Below are 15,065 nucleotides of genomic sequence, written 5' to 3'. Positions count from 1 at the left end.
GCAGCAGTGTAATGCAACTAGTTGCTATATTAATGCAGCAGTGTAATGCGTTTAACTGCTTCCCGATCGCCTAACGCAGGGATGCGTCCTGGTGGCTGTCGATTCATTCCTCCTGGACGCATATATGCGTCATCTCGCGAGACGCGAGATTTCCTGTCAACGCGCGCACACAGGCGCGCGCGTTCACAGGAACTGCAGGTAAGCGAGTGGATCTACAGCCTGCCAGCGGCGATCGTTCGCTGGCAGGCTGTAGATGCGATTTTTTTAACCCCTAACAGGTATATTAGATGCTATTTTTATAACAGCGTCTAATATACCTGCTACCTGGTCCTCTGGTGGTCCCTTTTGCTTGGATCGACCGCCAGAGGACACAGGCAGCTCTGTAATAAGTAGCACCAAGCACCACACTACACCCCCCCTGTCACTTATTAACCCCTTATTAACCCCTGATCACCCCATATAGACTCCCTGATCACCCCCCTGTCATTGATCACCCCCCTGTAAGGCTCCATTCAGACGTCCGTATGTGTTTTACGGATCCACGGATCCATGGATCGGATCCGCAAAACACATACGGTTGTCTGAATGGAGCCTTACAGGGGGGTGATCAATGACAGGGCGGTGATCACCCCATATAGACTCCCTGATCACCCCCCTGTCATTGATCACCCCCATGTCATTGATCACCCCCCTGCAAGGCTCCATTCAGACGTCCGTATGTGTTTTACGAATCCACAGATCCATGGATCGGATCCGCAAAACACGTACGGACATCTGAATGGAGCCTTACAGGGGGATGATCAATGACAGGGGGTGATTAGGGAGTCTATATGGGATGATCACCCCCCTGTCATTGATCACCCCCCTGTAAGGCTCCATTCAGACGTCCGTATGGGTTTTACGGATCCACGGATCGGATCCGCAAAACACGTACGGACGTCTGAATGGAGCCTTACAGGGGGGTGATCAATGACAGGGGGGTGATCAATGACAGGGTGGTGATCACCCCTTATAGACTCCCTGATCACCCCCCTGTCATTGATCACCCCCCTGTAAGGCTCCATTCAGACATTTTTTTGGCACAATAGAACAAAAGTAACTGGGCACTCTCAGGATATCTGGACCATTTGAAGTTTATTAACATATAATAGCATGAATAACTGTACTTACTGACAATGATGATATAAAACTGTAATTTAAAATACCTATCCACTAGGGATGAGCGAACCCGAACTGTATAGTTCGGGTTCGTACCGAATTTTGGGGTGTCCGTGACACGCACCCGAACCCGAACATTTTCGTAAAAGTCTGGGTTCGGGTTCGGTGTTCGGCGCTTTCTTGGCGCTTTTTGAAAGGCTGCAAAGCAGCCAATCAACAAGCGTCATACTACTTGTCCCAAGAGGCCATCACAGCCTTCCCTTCTATTGGCATGGCTGTGATTGGCCAGTGCAGCATGTGACCCAGCCTCTATATAAGCTTGGGTCACATAGCGCTGCACGTCACTCTGCTATGATCAGTATAGGGAGAGGTTGCAGCTGCGACGTTATGGCGAGATTAGGCAGATTAACTCCTCCAAAAGACTTCATTCTGTGATCGATCTGCAGCTGTGGATCATTGAAGTGCTATTATTGACTTGCTCACTTTTTTTAGGCTGCCCAGAGCGTTTTTAGATCACTTTTTTTCTGGGGTGATCGGCGGCCATTTTGTGACTTGTGGTGCGCCAGCACAAGCTATCACCAAGTGTATTTAACCATCGATAGTGTGGTTATTTTGTGCTATATCCTACATCAGCTGCAGGCTGACCCTGTGTCACCGAAGTGCATTTAACCATCAACAGTCTGGTTATTTTTTGGCCATATACTACATCAGCTGCAGGCTGAGCCTGTGTCACCCAAGTGCATTTAACCATCAACAGTTTGATTATTTTTTGGCCATATACTACATCAGCTGCAGGCTGAGCCTGTGTCACCCAAGTGCATTTAACCATCAACAGTGTGGTTATTTTTTGGCCATATATTACATCAGGGGCAAGTTGAGCCTGTCACCCAGCGCCTAAAAAATAGACCTGACATTTATATTCAACCAAATCTGCACAGTTTTAGCAGGTCAAGTTATTTGTAGTGACCGTAAAAGCAGACTTTTTGTTCTGGGTTAAAAAAGCATTCCCAAATTTGCCATTCTGAAAATAACTAGTTTGTGGTATTTGAGGCCTACTTGAAATCTATCCCAAAAAGAAAATCTTACATTGAAGGTATTGATAGTGTCATTCAGAAAAACCTAAGACACACGCTAGCGTGCTGATAGAAGTGTCATTCTGTGATTAAACCTATAACTGTCACACAGCACAAAAAAAAACAGGTCTCACATCTCTATTCAACCAAATCTGCACAGTTTTAGCTGATCAAGTTATTTGTAGTGACCGTAAAAGCAGACTTTTTGTTCTGGGTTGAAAAAGCATTCCCAAATTTGCCATTCTCAAAATAACTAGTTTGTGGTATTTGAGGCCTACTTGAAATCTATCCCAAAAAGAAAATCTTACATTGAAGGTATTGATAGTGTCATTCAGAAAAACCTAAGACACACGCTAGCGTGCTGATAGAAGTGTCATTCTGTGATTAAACCTATAACTGTCACACAGCGCAAAAAAAAAACAGGTCTCACATCTCTATTCAACCAAATCTGCACAGTTTTAGCTGGTCAAGTTATTTGTAGTGACCGTAAAAGCAGACTTTTTGTTCTGGGTTGAAAAAGCATTCCCAAATTTGCCATTCTGAAAATAACTAGTTTGTGGTATTTGAGGCCTACTTGAAATCTATCCCAAAAAGAAAATCTTACATTGAAGGTATTGATAGTGTCATTCAGAAAAACCTAAGACACACGCTAGCGTGCTGATAGAAGTGTCATTCTGTGATTAAACCTATAACTGTCACACAGTGCAAAAAAAAACAGGTCTCACATCTCTATTCAACCAAATCTGCACAGTTTTAGCTGGTCAAGTTATTTGTAGTGACCGTAAAAGCAGACTTTTTGTTCTGGGTTGAAAAAGCATTCCCAAATTTGCCATTCTCAAAATTGTGGTGAACGGGAACAATGAGGAAAACATCTAATAAGGGACGCGGACGTGGACATGGTCGTGGTGGTGTTAGTGGACCCTCTGGTGCTGGGAGAGGACGTGGCCGTTCTGCCACAGCCACACGTCCTAGTGAACCAACTACCTCAGGTCCCAGTAGCCAGCAGAATTTACAGCGATATTTGGTGGGGCCCAATGCCGTTCTAAGGATGGTAAGGCCTGAGCAGGTACAGGCATTAGTCAATTGGGTGGCCGACAGTGGATCCAGCACGTTCACATTATCTCCCACCCAGTCTTCTGCAGAAAGCGCACAGATGGCGCATGAAAACCAAGCCCATCGGTCTGTCACATCACCCCCATGCATATCAGGGAAACTGTCTGAGCCTCAAGTTATGCAGCAGTCTCTTATGCTGTTTGAAGACTCTGCTGCCAGGGTTTCCCAAGGGCATCCACCTAGCCCTTCCCCAGGGGTGGAAGAGATAGAATGCACTAACGCACAACCACTTATTTTTCCTGATGATGAGGACATGGGAATACCACCTCAGCACGTCTCTGATGATGACGAAACACAGGTGCCAACTGCTGCGTCTTTCTGCAGTGTGCAGACTGAACAGGAGGTCAGGGATCAAGACTGGGTGGAAGACGATACAGGGGACGATGAGGTCCTAGACCCCACATGGAATGAAGGTCCTGCCACTGACTTTCACAGTTCGGAGGAAGAGGCAGTGGTGAGACCGAGCCAACAGCGTAGCAAAAGAGGGAGCAGTGGGCAAAATCAGAACACCCGCCGACAAGAGACTCCGCCTGCTACTGACCGCCGCCATCTGGGACCGAGCACCCCAAAGGCAGCTTCAAGGAGTTCCCTGGCATGGCACTTCTTCAAACAATGTGCTGACGACAAGACCCGAGTGGTTTGCACGCTGTGCCATCAGAGCCTGAAGCGAGGCATTAACGTTCTGAACCTTAGCACAACCTGCATGACCAGGCACCTGCATGCAAAGCATGAACTGCAGTGGAGTAAACACCTTAAAAACAAGGAAGTCACTCAGGCTCCCCCTTGCACCTCTTCTGCTGCTGCCGCCTCGGCCTCTTCTGCTGCTGCTGCCGCCGCCTCGGCCTCTTCCTCCGCCTCTGGAGGAACGTTGGCACCTGCCGCCCAGCAAACATGGGATGTACCACCAACACCACCACCTGCGTCACCAAGCATCTCAACCATGTCACACGGCAGCGTTCAGCTCTCCATCTCACAAACATTTGAGAGAAAGCGTAAAATTCTCACCTAGCCACCCTCGATCCCTGGCCCTGAATGCCAGCATTTCTAAACTACTGGCCTATGAAATGCTGTCATTTAGGCTGGTGGACACACACAGCTTCAAACAGCTTATGTCACTTACTGTCCCACAGTATGTTGTTCCCAGCCGCCACTACTTCTCCAAGAGAGCCGTGCCTTCCCTGCACAAACAAGTGTCCGATAAAATCAAGTGTGCACTGCGCAACGCCATCTGTGGCAAGGTCCACCTAACCACAGATACGTGGACGCTATATCTCCCTAACTGCACACTGGGTAAATGTAGTGGCGGCTGGGCCCCAGGCGGAGAGCTGTTTGGCGCACGTCCTTCCGCCGCCAAGGATCGCAGGGCAACATTCTTTGCCTCCTGTCTCCTCCTCCTCCTACTCAGCTTCCTCCTCCTCTTCTTCCACCTGCTCATCCAGTCAGCCACACACCTTCACCACCAACTTCAGCACAGCACGGGGTAAACGTCAGCAGACCATTCTGAAACTCATATGTTTGGGGGACAGGCCCCACACCGCACAGGAGTTGTGGCGGGGTATAGAAAAACAGACCGACGAGTGGTTGCTGCCGGTGAGCCTCAAGCCCGGCCTGGTGGTGTGCGATAATGGGCGAAATCTCGTTGCAGCTCTGGGACTAGCCGGTTTGACGCACATCCCTTGCCTGGCGCATGTGCTGAATTTGGTGGTGCAGAAGTTCATTCGCAACTACCCCGACATGTCAGAGCTGCTGCATAAAGTGCGGGCCGTCTGTTCACGCTTCCGGCGTTCACACCCTGCCGCTGCTCGCCTGTCTGCGCTACAGCGTAACTTCGGCCTTCCCGCTCACCGCCTCATATGCGACGTGCCCACCAGGTGGAACTCCACCTTGCATATGCTGGACAGACTGTGCGAGCAGCAGCAGGCCATAGTGGAGTTTCAGCTGCAGCACGCACGGGTCAGTCGCACTGCGGATCAGACCCACTTCACCACCAATGACTGGGCCTCCATGCGAGACCTGTGTGCCCTGTTGCGCTGTTTCGAGTACTCCACCAACATGGCCAGTGGCGATGACGCCGTTATCAGCGTTACAATACCACTTCTATGTCTCCTTGAGAAAACACTTAGGGCGATGATGGAAGAGGAGGTGGCCCAGGAGGAAGAGGAGGAAGAGGGGTCATTTTTAGCACTTTCAGGCCAGTCTCTTCGAAGTGACTCAGAGGGAGGTTTTTTGCAACACCAGAGGCCAGGTACAAATGTGGCCAGACAGGGCCCACTACTGGAGGACGAGGAGGACGAGGATGAGGAGGAGGTGGAGGAGGATGAGGATGAAGCATGTTCACAGCGGGGTGGCACCCAAAGCAGCTCGGGCCCATCACTGGTGCGTGGCTGGGGGGAAACACAGGACGATGACGATACGCCTCCCACAGAGGACAGCTTGTCCTTACCTCTGGGCAGCCTGGCACACATGAGCGACTACATGCTGCAGTGCCTGCGCAACGACAGCAGAGTTGCCCACATTTTAACGTGTGCGGACTACTGGGTTGCCACCCTGCTGGATCCCCGGTACAAAGACAATGTGCCCTCCTTACTTCCTACACTGGAGCGTGATAGGAAGATGCGCGAGTACAAGAGCACGTTGGTAGACGCGCTACTGAGAGCATTCCCAAATGTCACAGGGGAACCAGTGGAAGCCCAAGGCGAAGGCAGAGGAAGAGCAAGAGGTCGCCAACGCAGCTGTGTCACGGCCAGCTCCTCTGAGGGCAGGGTTAGCATGGCAGAGATGTGGAAATGTTTTGTCAACACGCCACAGCTAAGTGCACCACCACCTGATACGGAACGTGTTAGCAGGAGGCAACATTTCACTAACATGGTGGAACAGTACCTGTGCACACCCCTCCACGTACTGACTGATGGTTCGGCCCCATTCAACTTCTGGGTCTCCAAATTGTCCACGTGGCCAGAGCTAGCCTTTTATGCCTTGGAGGTGCTGGCCTGCCCGGCGGCCAGCGTTTTGTCTGAACGTGTATTCAGCACGGCAGGGGGCGTCATTACAGACAAACGCAGCCGCCTGTCTACAGCCAATGTGGACAAGCTGACGTTCATAAAAATGAACCAGGCATGGATCCCACAGGACCTGTCCATCCCTTGTGCAGATTAGATATTAACTACCTCCCCTTAACAATATATTATTCTACTCCAGGGCACTTCCTCATTCAATACTATTTTTAATTTCATTTTACCATTATATTGCGGGGCAACCCAAAGTTGAATGAACATCTCCTCTGTCTGGGTGCCGGGGCCTAAATGTGTGACAGTGGCCTGTTCCAGTGGTGGGTGACGTGAAGCCTGATTCTCTGCTATGACATGAATACAGATTCTGCGCTGACATAAGGCCAGATTCTCTGTTACCGGACCTCTCTCCTCTGCCTGGGTGCCTGGGCCTAAATGTGTGACAGTGGCCTGTTCCAGTGGTGGCTGACGTGAAGCCTGATTCTCTGCTATGACATGAAGACAGATTCTGCGCTGACATAAGGCCAGATTCTCTGTTACGGGACCGCTCTCCTCTGTCTGGGTGCCGGGGCCTAAATATGTGACAGTGGCCTGTTCCAGTGGTGGGTGACGTGAAGCCTGATTCTCTGCTATGACATGAATACAGATTCTGCGCTGACATAAGGCCAGATTCTCTGTTACGGGACCTCTCTCCTCTGCCTGGGTGCCTGGGCCTAAATGTGTGACAGTGGCCTGTTCCAGTGGTGGGTGATGTGAAGCCTGATTCTCTGCTATGACATGAATACAGATTCTGCGCTGACATAAGGCCAAATTCTCTGTTACGGGACCTCTCTCCTCTGCCTGGGTGCCTGGGCCTAAATGTGTGACAGTGGCCTGTTCCAGTGGTGGGTGACGTGAAGCCTGATTCTCTGCTATGACATGAATACAGATTCTGCGCTGACATAAGGCCAGATTCTCTGTTACGGGACCGCTCTCCTCTGCCTGGGTCTAAATGTGTGACAGTGGCCTGTTCCAGTGGTGGCTGACGTGAAACCTGATTCTCTGCTATGACATGAAGACAGATTCTGCGCTGACATAAGGCCAGATTCTCTGTTACGGGACCGCTCTCCTCTGTCTGGGTGCCAGGGCCTAAATGTGTGACAGTGGCCTGTTCCAGTGGTGGGTGACGTGAAGCCTGATTCTCTGCTATGACATGAATACAGATTCTGCGCTGACATAAGGCCAGATTCTCTGTTACCGGACCTCTCTCCTCTGCCTGGGTGCCTGGGCCTAAATGTGTGACAGTGGCCTGTTCCAGTGGTGGCTGACGTGAAGCCTGATTCTCTGCTATGACATGAAGACAGATTCTGCGCTGACATAAGGCCAGATTCTCTGTTACGGGACCGCTCTCCTCTGTCTGGGTGCCGGGGCCTAAATGTGTGACAGTGGCCTGTTCCAGTGGTGGGTGACGTGAAGCCTGATTCTCTGCTATGACGTGAATACAGATTCTGCGCTGACATAAGGCCAGATTCTCTGTTACGGGACCGCTCTCCTCTGCCTGGGTGCCTGGGCCTAAATGTGTGACAGTGGCCTGTTCCAGTGGTGGCTGACGTGAAACCTGATTCTCTGCTATGACATGAAGACAGATTCTGCGCTGACATAAGGCCAGATTCTCTGTTACGGGACCGCTCTCCTCTGTCTGGGTGCCGGGGCCTAAATGTGTGACAGTGGCCTGTTCCAGTGGTGGGTGACGTGAAGCCTGATTCTCTGCTATGACATGAATACAGATTCTGCGCTGACATAAGGCCAGATTCTCTGTTACCGGACCTCTCTCCTCTGCCTGGGTGCCTGGGCCTAAATGTGTGACAGTGGCCTGTTCCAGTGGTGGCTGACGTGAAGCCTGATTCTCTGCTATGACATGAAGACAGATTCTGCGCTGACATAAGGCCAGATTCTCTGTTACGGGACCTCTCTCCTCTGCCTGGGTGCCTGGGCCTAAATGTGTGACAGTGGCCTGTTCCAGTGGTGGGTGACGTGAAGCCTGATTCTCTGCTATGACATGAAGACAGATTCTGCGCTGACATAAGGCCAGATTCTCTGTTACGGGACCGCTCTCCTCTGTCTGGGTGCCGGGGCCTAAATGTGTGACAGTGGCCTGTTCCAGTGGTGGGTGACGTGAAGCCTGATTCTCTGCTATGACATGAAGACTGATTCTGCGCTGACATGAAGCCAGATTCTCTGCTATGGCATGAAGAGACTGATTCTCTGCTGACATGAAGCCAGATTCTTTGCTATGGCATGAAGAGACTGATTCTCTGCTGACGTGAAGCCAGATTCTCTGCTATGGGACCTCTGTCCAATTGATATTGGTTCATTTTTATTTTTTTTATTTTAATTTTAATTCATTTCCCTATCCACATTTGTTTGCAGGGGATTTACCTACATGTTGCTGCCTTTTGCAGCCCTCTAGCTCTTTCCTGGGCTGTTTTACAGCCTTTTTAGTGCCCAAAAGTTCGGGTCCCCATTGACTTCAATGGGGTTCGGGTTCGGGACGAAGTTCGGTTCGGGTTCGGATCCCGAACCCGAACAGTTACCGGAAGTTTGGCCGAACTTCTCGAACCCGAACATCCAGGTGTTCGCTCAACTCTACTATCCACTATACCATAAAACACAATATGCAGTAATTCAATATGACAAATACTAAAATATAAAATACTAAAATTCGAGGAATAAAATAGAATATTCAATATTCTTATGGGAAAGTCAAATATAAAAAAAAAAAAATTGCGATAGTCCAATGTCCTTTATGCATGTTCCTTTCGATATATGACAGGGATATCCGAAAATAAGCAAAGTCCCAATGAGCAATCAAAGAACAAACTCAAGCGGCGTCCCGCTAATAGCATCCACCAGCAGCGTCCCACTGGAATAATAATGCAGTTTTTAAATCGCTGGATAATAATTGCTGGATAAAATCATACGGTCTTACCGTCTCCTTTGATAAGTCGACAAAGATGCAGTTATGGACCTCTGAGTTTGCAGACCATATCTCGTAGTAAACTCGCACACCGGCAATTGTTTGGCACATGTAGTCAGGCCTTCACCATGGAATCAGGCCTTACTCATTCTTTTCCAAGTATACCTTTCGAGTGACAGATGGTTCTTCCTTTGCGACTTTCCAGTCAAATCTCCAGCTTCCCAAGTGGTCCAAATGTTGGGGTCCTGTCTAGGCTAGACGCGTTTCGGGGTTTAGAAGTACCCCTTCCTCAGTAGCTATCAGTCCCCCAAACAATCCCTTTCTTATATAGTGGAGAAGTTCTTCCAAAAGTCTGGATAAGATGTTCCAAAAACCTGGAGTGGATCGATTTTTGATCCACTGTTTCATTGAGTCTATTCCCATCAAAATCCTCGCTATATCATATAAAATCACATTGCCAAATAATTTTTAATATATATAAAAAAACACACATATGTTACAATGGTCTTAAAATTTCCATGAAAATAAAAAATAATATGCTCTAGATTGTGTTTGCAGCTGGGTATATGAAAATCCTTTCATCCCCATATTAATGTAAGTCAGGTGCTTCTAATGGACAAAAAAACGCATCTAACACCATGCGGTTTCCATGCGGTTTTGATGCGTTTTTTGCGGCAATCATCCTGGACCCCTCTGTGTGATATTTCTAGAGCAGTACTTACTAAAATGCAACTGGTAACTAATGAATTATTTATTGGTGAATACTATATACTCCAATATCTTATTTACTAATATCTTATTTTCAGGGAGAAAAGATACCTTGCTTGGAAGTCTATATTCCGCACCACCATTCAGATTATTCAATATATAGAAACAAAATATGCTCTAGATTTTCTTTGCAGCTGGGTATATGAAAACCCTTCCATCTCTATATACATATGGACCAGGAGATTCCAATAAACCAAAAAACGCATCCGACACCATTCGGTTTCCATGCGTTTCTGATGCGTTTTTTGCAGCAATCATCCTGGGCACCTCCGTGTGACATTTCTACATTCCCCGGAGTGTCCAGGATCATAATTTAACAACAATATTTGATAGAATTGCCTGTATCAGCCTCCTGAGTCACTTAATGGCAACGCTATGTATCCTAATAGACTAATTCCAAAACGTAAGTTGTCTTGCTTGAAAATTTGTGTCCCACAATACAACTCAAAATATTCTGGATAATGTGAATAAGGGTGGAAGCCTACTGCCAAGGGCAAACCCACCCATTATAAAATACTAGGTGGGTTTGAACCATCAGCAGGGGGCGTCCACCCACTCTATAAGAAGCCAAATAATTCAAATTCGGCATTGAGCCCCCCTGGAAGCAATGTATTCAATTCGAAAATGCGCTGCGTTTCCAGTCTCGACATTTTACTAATATGGTTGCCCCCCTCCAATCCTTGTGGACCTTGTCAATAGCTGCGAACTTAAGGCCAATCAGATTGTGATTGTGTACAACTTTAAAATGGTTGGATAAAGAATGAGTTTCCAAACCTTTCCTAATATTGGCCATATGTTCGGAGATACGTTTTTTCAACGTCCTTTTTGTCCTCCCCACGTATTGCTTGCCGCAGGGACATTCAATCACATAAATAACTTCTGTCGAATTACATGACAGAAATTCCCCAATTTTATGTTTATATTTGTTTTTGGCAGAAATAATTTCATTCGTTCTGCGTGGGAAATTTGTGATCTTACAGTTTCCACATTGTCCACACCTAAAGAAGACATTGATGAACTGAACTAATTTTTTGCTTTCTTTCTTAATAGTTTGGGCCACTTTGGTATTTAGATATGAGGCTTTAGTGAATGTGATCAGGGGGTTAAGTGAGGTAATGGGGCACAATATTTTATCCTTTTTTATTAAATGCCAGTGTTTGAATATTATCTTCTTAATTTTCTTATATTCACTATTAAAAGGTAAAATCATGCGGAGGTCTGCCTCCTTCTGTGCTTCCTTCACTATCTCCTTTTTTTCTCTTTTCATATCCCTTACCTTATTGAGTGCTCCCTCTAAAAGCTCCATAGGGTATTTTTTTTCTAAAAATGCTTTTTTCATTACTTCTGCTTCCCTCTCAAATTGATCGTTTACTGTACAGTTGCGTTTTACCCTCCGAAACTGACCTTGAGGAATATTAATAAGCCAGCTTGGGAGGTGGCAACTACTATAAAGGATGTAGCTATTTCTGGTTGCTGGTTTAATGTATGTACGGCATTTTATTTGATTCTTCTCAACATAAATGTTTAAATCCAGAAATTCTACTTTTTCATTGCTTATCGCTCCCGAAAATTTAAGATTATAAATATTTAAATTAATCTCCTTTAAAAAATCTTCCAATTTTTCCCTGCCAGATCTCCATATAAAAAATACATCATCGATGTATCTTTGCCAGAGCACCAGGTCCGCCCCCAGTCGGGGGGCAATGTATTGTCCCTCCCAATTAGCCATAAATAAATTTGCATAACTGGGTGCGAACCTGGTGCCCATGGCTGTACCCCGAGTCTGTAAATAAAAATCTCCGTTAAAATTAAAATAATTATGCGTTAAAATGAAGTCAATACTGTTAATTAAAAATTCCACTTGTTCTTGGGCTAAAGTGGTCTCTTCCTGCAGTTGGGATCTTATTGCTTCTTTACCTTCTGCATGATCAGTTACTGTGTACAAAGATTGTACATCCAGTGTACCCATCAACCACGTTTCTTCAAATGTCATATTTTCTATTAATTTAATGACTTGCGTGGTGTCTTTTGTATATGACATAATATTCTTCACTCTCGGTTGTAATAATAAATCTATATAATGAGATAAATTACATGTCAGGGAATCAATCCCCGATACAATTGGGCGTCCCGGAGGGTTGACCATATCCTTATGTATTTTAGGTATTGTATAAAAGACCGGTATCCGTGGGTATTTATTGATAATAAAATCATATTCTTCTTGTTCTAAAATCCCACCTTTAATCCCTCCTTCACACAAATTTACCAATTCATTATAAAATATTTGTGTCGGGTCTCCTGTTAGCTTTCTATATGTATCTATGTCTGACAGTTGTGTTAAACATTCCGCATTATACTGTTCTACACCTTGCACTACTATTGATCCGCCTTTGTCGGCAGGGCGGATAATAATACCATTCTCTTTCTGCAGACTTTTTAGTGCTGAAATTTCTTGTCGAGTGAGGTTTTGGCGCGCGTATCTTGTTTTTTCTTTTACCCTACGTAGATCATTTTCTACGCATTTCTTGAAAGTGGCCATCTCTTCACTCATCTCGTTCCTGGGATATTTTTTCGATGGATTCTTTAAATTGGTTTGGGTATATTGATCCAATTGTACCCTAGAGTTGGAATCTCCAACTATCGGGTTCTTTAGGAAATATTTCTTTAAACAGAGTCGTCGCATGAACTTCTCCACTCCAATGAAGTTCTCAAATTTGTTCAGTTTAGCAGTCGGGGCAAATTTTAAACCCTTGTTCAATAGTTGTCTTTCAGTATTGGACAAGGTGAAGGTACTTAAATTTATAATTGAGTCATTCTCAACCTGGCATCCTATTGTTTCTAATGGTGTCTTTCTCTTTCCCCTCCTGATTTTACCCTTCTTTCCTCGTGATACCTCCCCCTGGGTGAGTGATTCCGTTTGTGTGAATCGTAATATTGATTGTGTTGTCTCCCTGTGTGTGTCTTGTGTTCCTGTCGTGCATTCTGTGCTCTGTGATCTGATTGTGGGTTCTGAGGCCTGATCCTTAAATTGTAGGGGTGCTCTACAGGTGTGTATGGGTGAACTAATGGTGGTCTTCTTACAGGTGATCTCTGTTTCGTGCGAATCCTGTGGTGTGGAGGGGTCCGGTCTAAAAAATGTTCTCTGTCTTCTAGGACTTCAAACCTATTGTGTACTGGTACATTAACATTAATGTGCTTGTACGTGTCCCTATCCCTATTGTATTCTTCCCTTACAGTGTTCAATTCTTGTTGTGATGTGTAATCCAAAACCTCTGGCATTATACCTTCTGTGACGTGATCCCTCCGTTCCCTTCTCCCTTTCCTACTGTACTGAAAGATAGTGAAGGAAGCACAGAAGGAGGCAGACCTTTTAATAGTGAATATAAGAAAATTAAGAAGATAATATTCAAACACTGGCATTTAATAAAAAAGGATAAAATATTGTGCCCCATTACCTCACTTAACCCCCTGATCACATTCACTAAAGCCTCATATCTAAATATCAAAGTGGCCCAAACTATTAAGAAAGAAAGCAAAAAATTTGTTCAGTTCAAAGTTGGGCAAACATCAATGGCTTCTTTAGGTGTGGACAATGTGGAAACTGTAAGATCACAAATTTCCCACGCAGAACGAATGAAATTATTTCTGCCAAAAACAAATATAAACATAAAATTGGGGAATTTCTGTCATGTAATTCGACAGAAGTTATTTATGTGATTGAATGTCCCTGCGGCAAGCAATACGTGGGGAGGACAAAAAGGACGTTGAAAAAACGTATCTCCGAACATATGGCCAATATTAGGAAAGGTTTGGAAACTCATTCTTTATCCAACCATTTTAAAGTTGTACACAATCACTATCCGATTGGCCTTAAGTTCGCAGCTATTGACAAGGTCCACAAGGATTGGAGGGGGGGCAACCATATTAGTAAAATGTTGAGACTGGAAACGCAGCGCATTTTCGAATTGAATACGTTGCTTCCAGGGGGGCTCAATGCCGAATTTGAATTATTTGGCTTCTTATAGAGTGGGTGGACGCCCCCTGCTGATGGTTCAAACCCACCTAGTATTTTATAATGGGTGGGTTTGCCCTTGGCAGTAGGCTTCCACCCTTATTCACATTATCCAGAATATTTTGAGTTGTATTGTGGGACACAGATTTTCAAGCAAGACAACTTACGTTTTGGAATTAGTCTATTAGGATACATAGCGTTCACCATTAAATGACTCAGGAGGCTGATACAGGCAATTCTATCAAATATTGTTGTTAAATTATGATCCTGGACACTCCGGGGAATGTAGAAATGTCACACGGAGGTGCCCAGGATGATTGCTGCAAAAAACGCATCAGAAACGCATGGAAACCGCATGGTGTCGGATGCGTTTTTTGGTTTATTGGAATCTCCTGGTCCATATGTATATAGAGATGGAAGGGTTTTCATATACCCAGCTGCAAAGAAAATCTAGAGCATATTTTGTTTCTATATATTGAATAATCTGAATGGTGGTGTGGAATATAGACTTCCAAGCAAGGTATCTTTTCTCCCTGAAAATAAGATATTAGTAAATAAGATATTGGAGTATATAGTATTCACCAATAAATAATTCATTAGTTACCAGTTGCATGTTAGTAAGTACTGCTATTATATTGTGATCCTGGACACTATAGTGAAGGTAGAAATATCACACAGAGGGGTCCAGGATGATTGCCGCAAAAAAACGCATCAAAACCGTATGGAAACCGCATGGTGTTAGATGCGTTTTTTGGTCCATTAGAAGCACCTGACTTACATTAATATGGGGATGAAAGGATTTTCATATACCCAGCTGCAAACACAATCTAGAGCATATTTTCGTTTTTATCTGTTTAGAATGTTATTTTTTATTTTCATGGAAATTTTAAGACCATTGTAACATATGTGTGTTTTTTTATATATATTAAAAATTATTTGGCAATGTGATTTTATATGATATAGCGAGGATTTTAATG

This window comes from Bufo bufo, chromosome 1 (assembly GCF_905171765.1).
Source record: "Bufo bufo chromosome 1, aBufBuf1.1, whole genome shotgun sequence".
Classification (NCBI taxonomy): domain Eukaryota; kingdom Metazoa; phylum Chordata; class Amphibia; order Anura; family Bufonidae; genus Bufo; species Bufo bufo.
Note: the sequence above shows the minus strand (reverse complement) of the source record.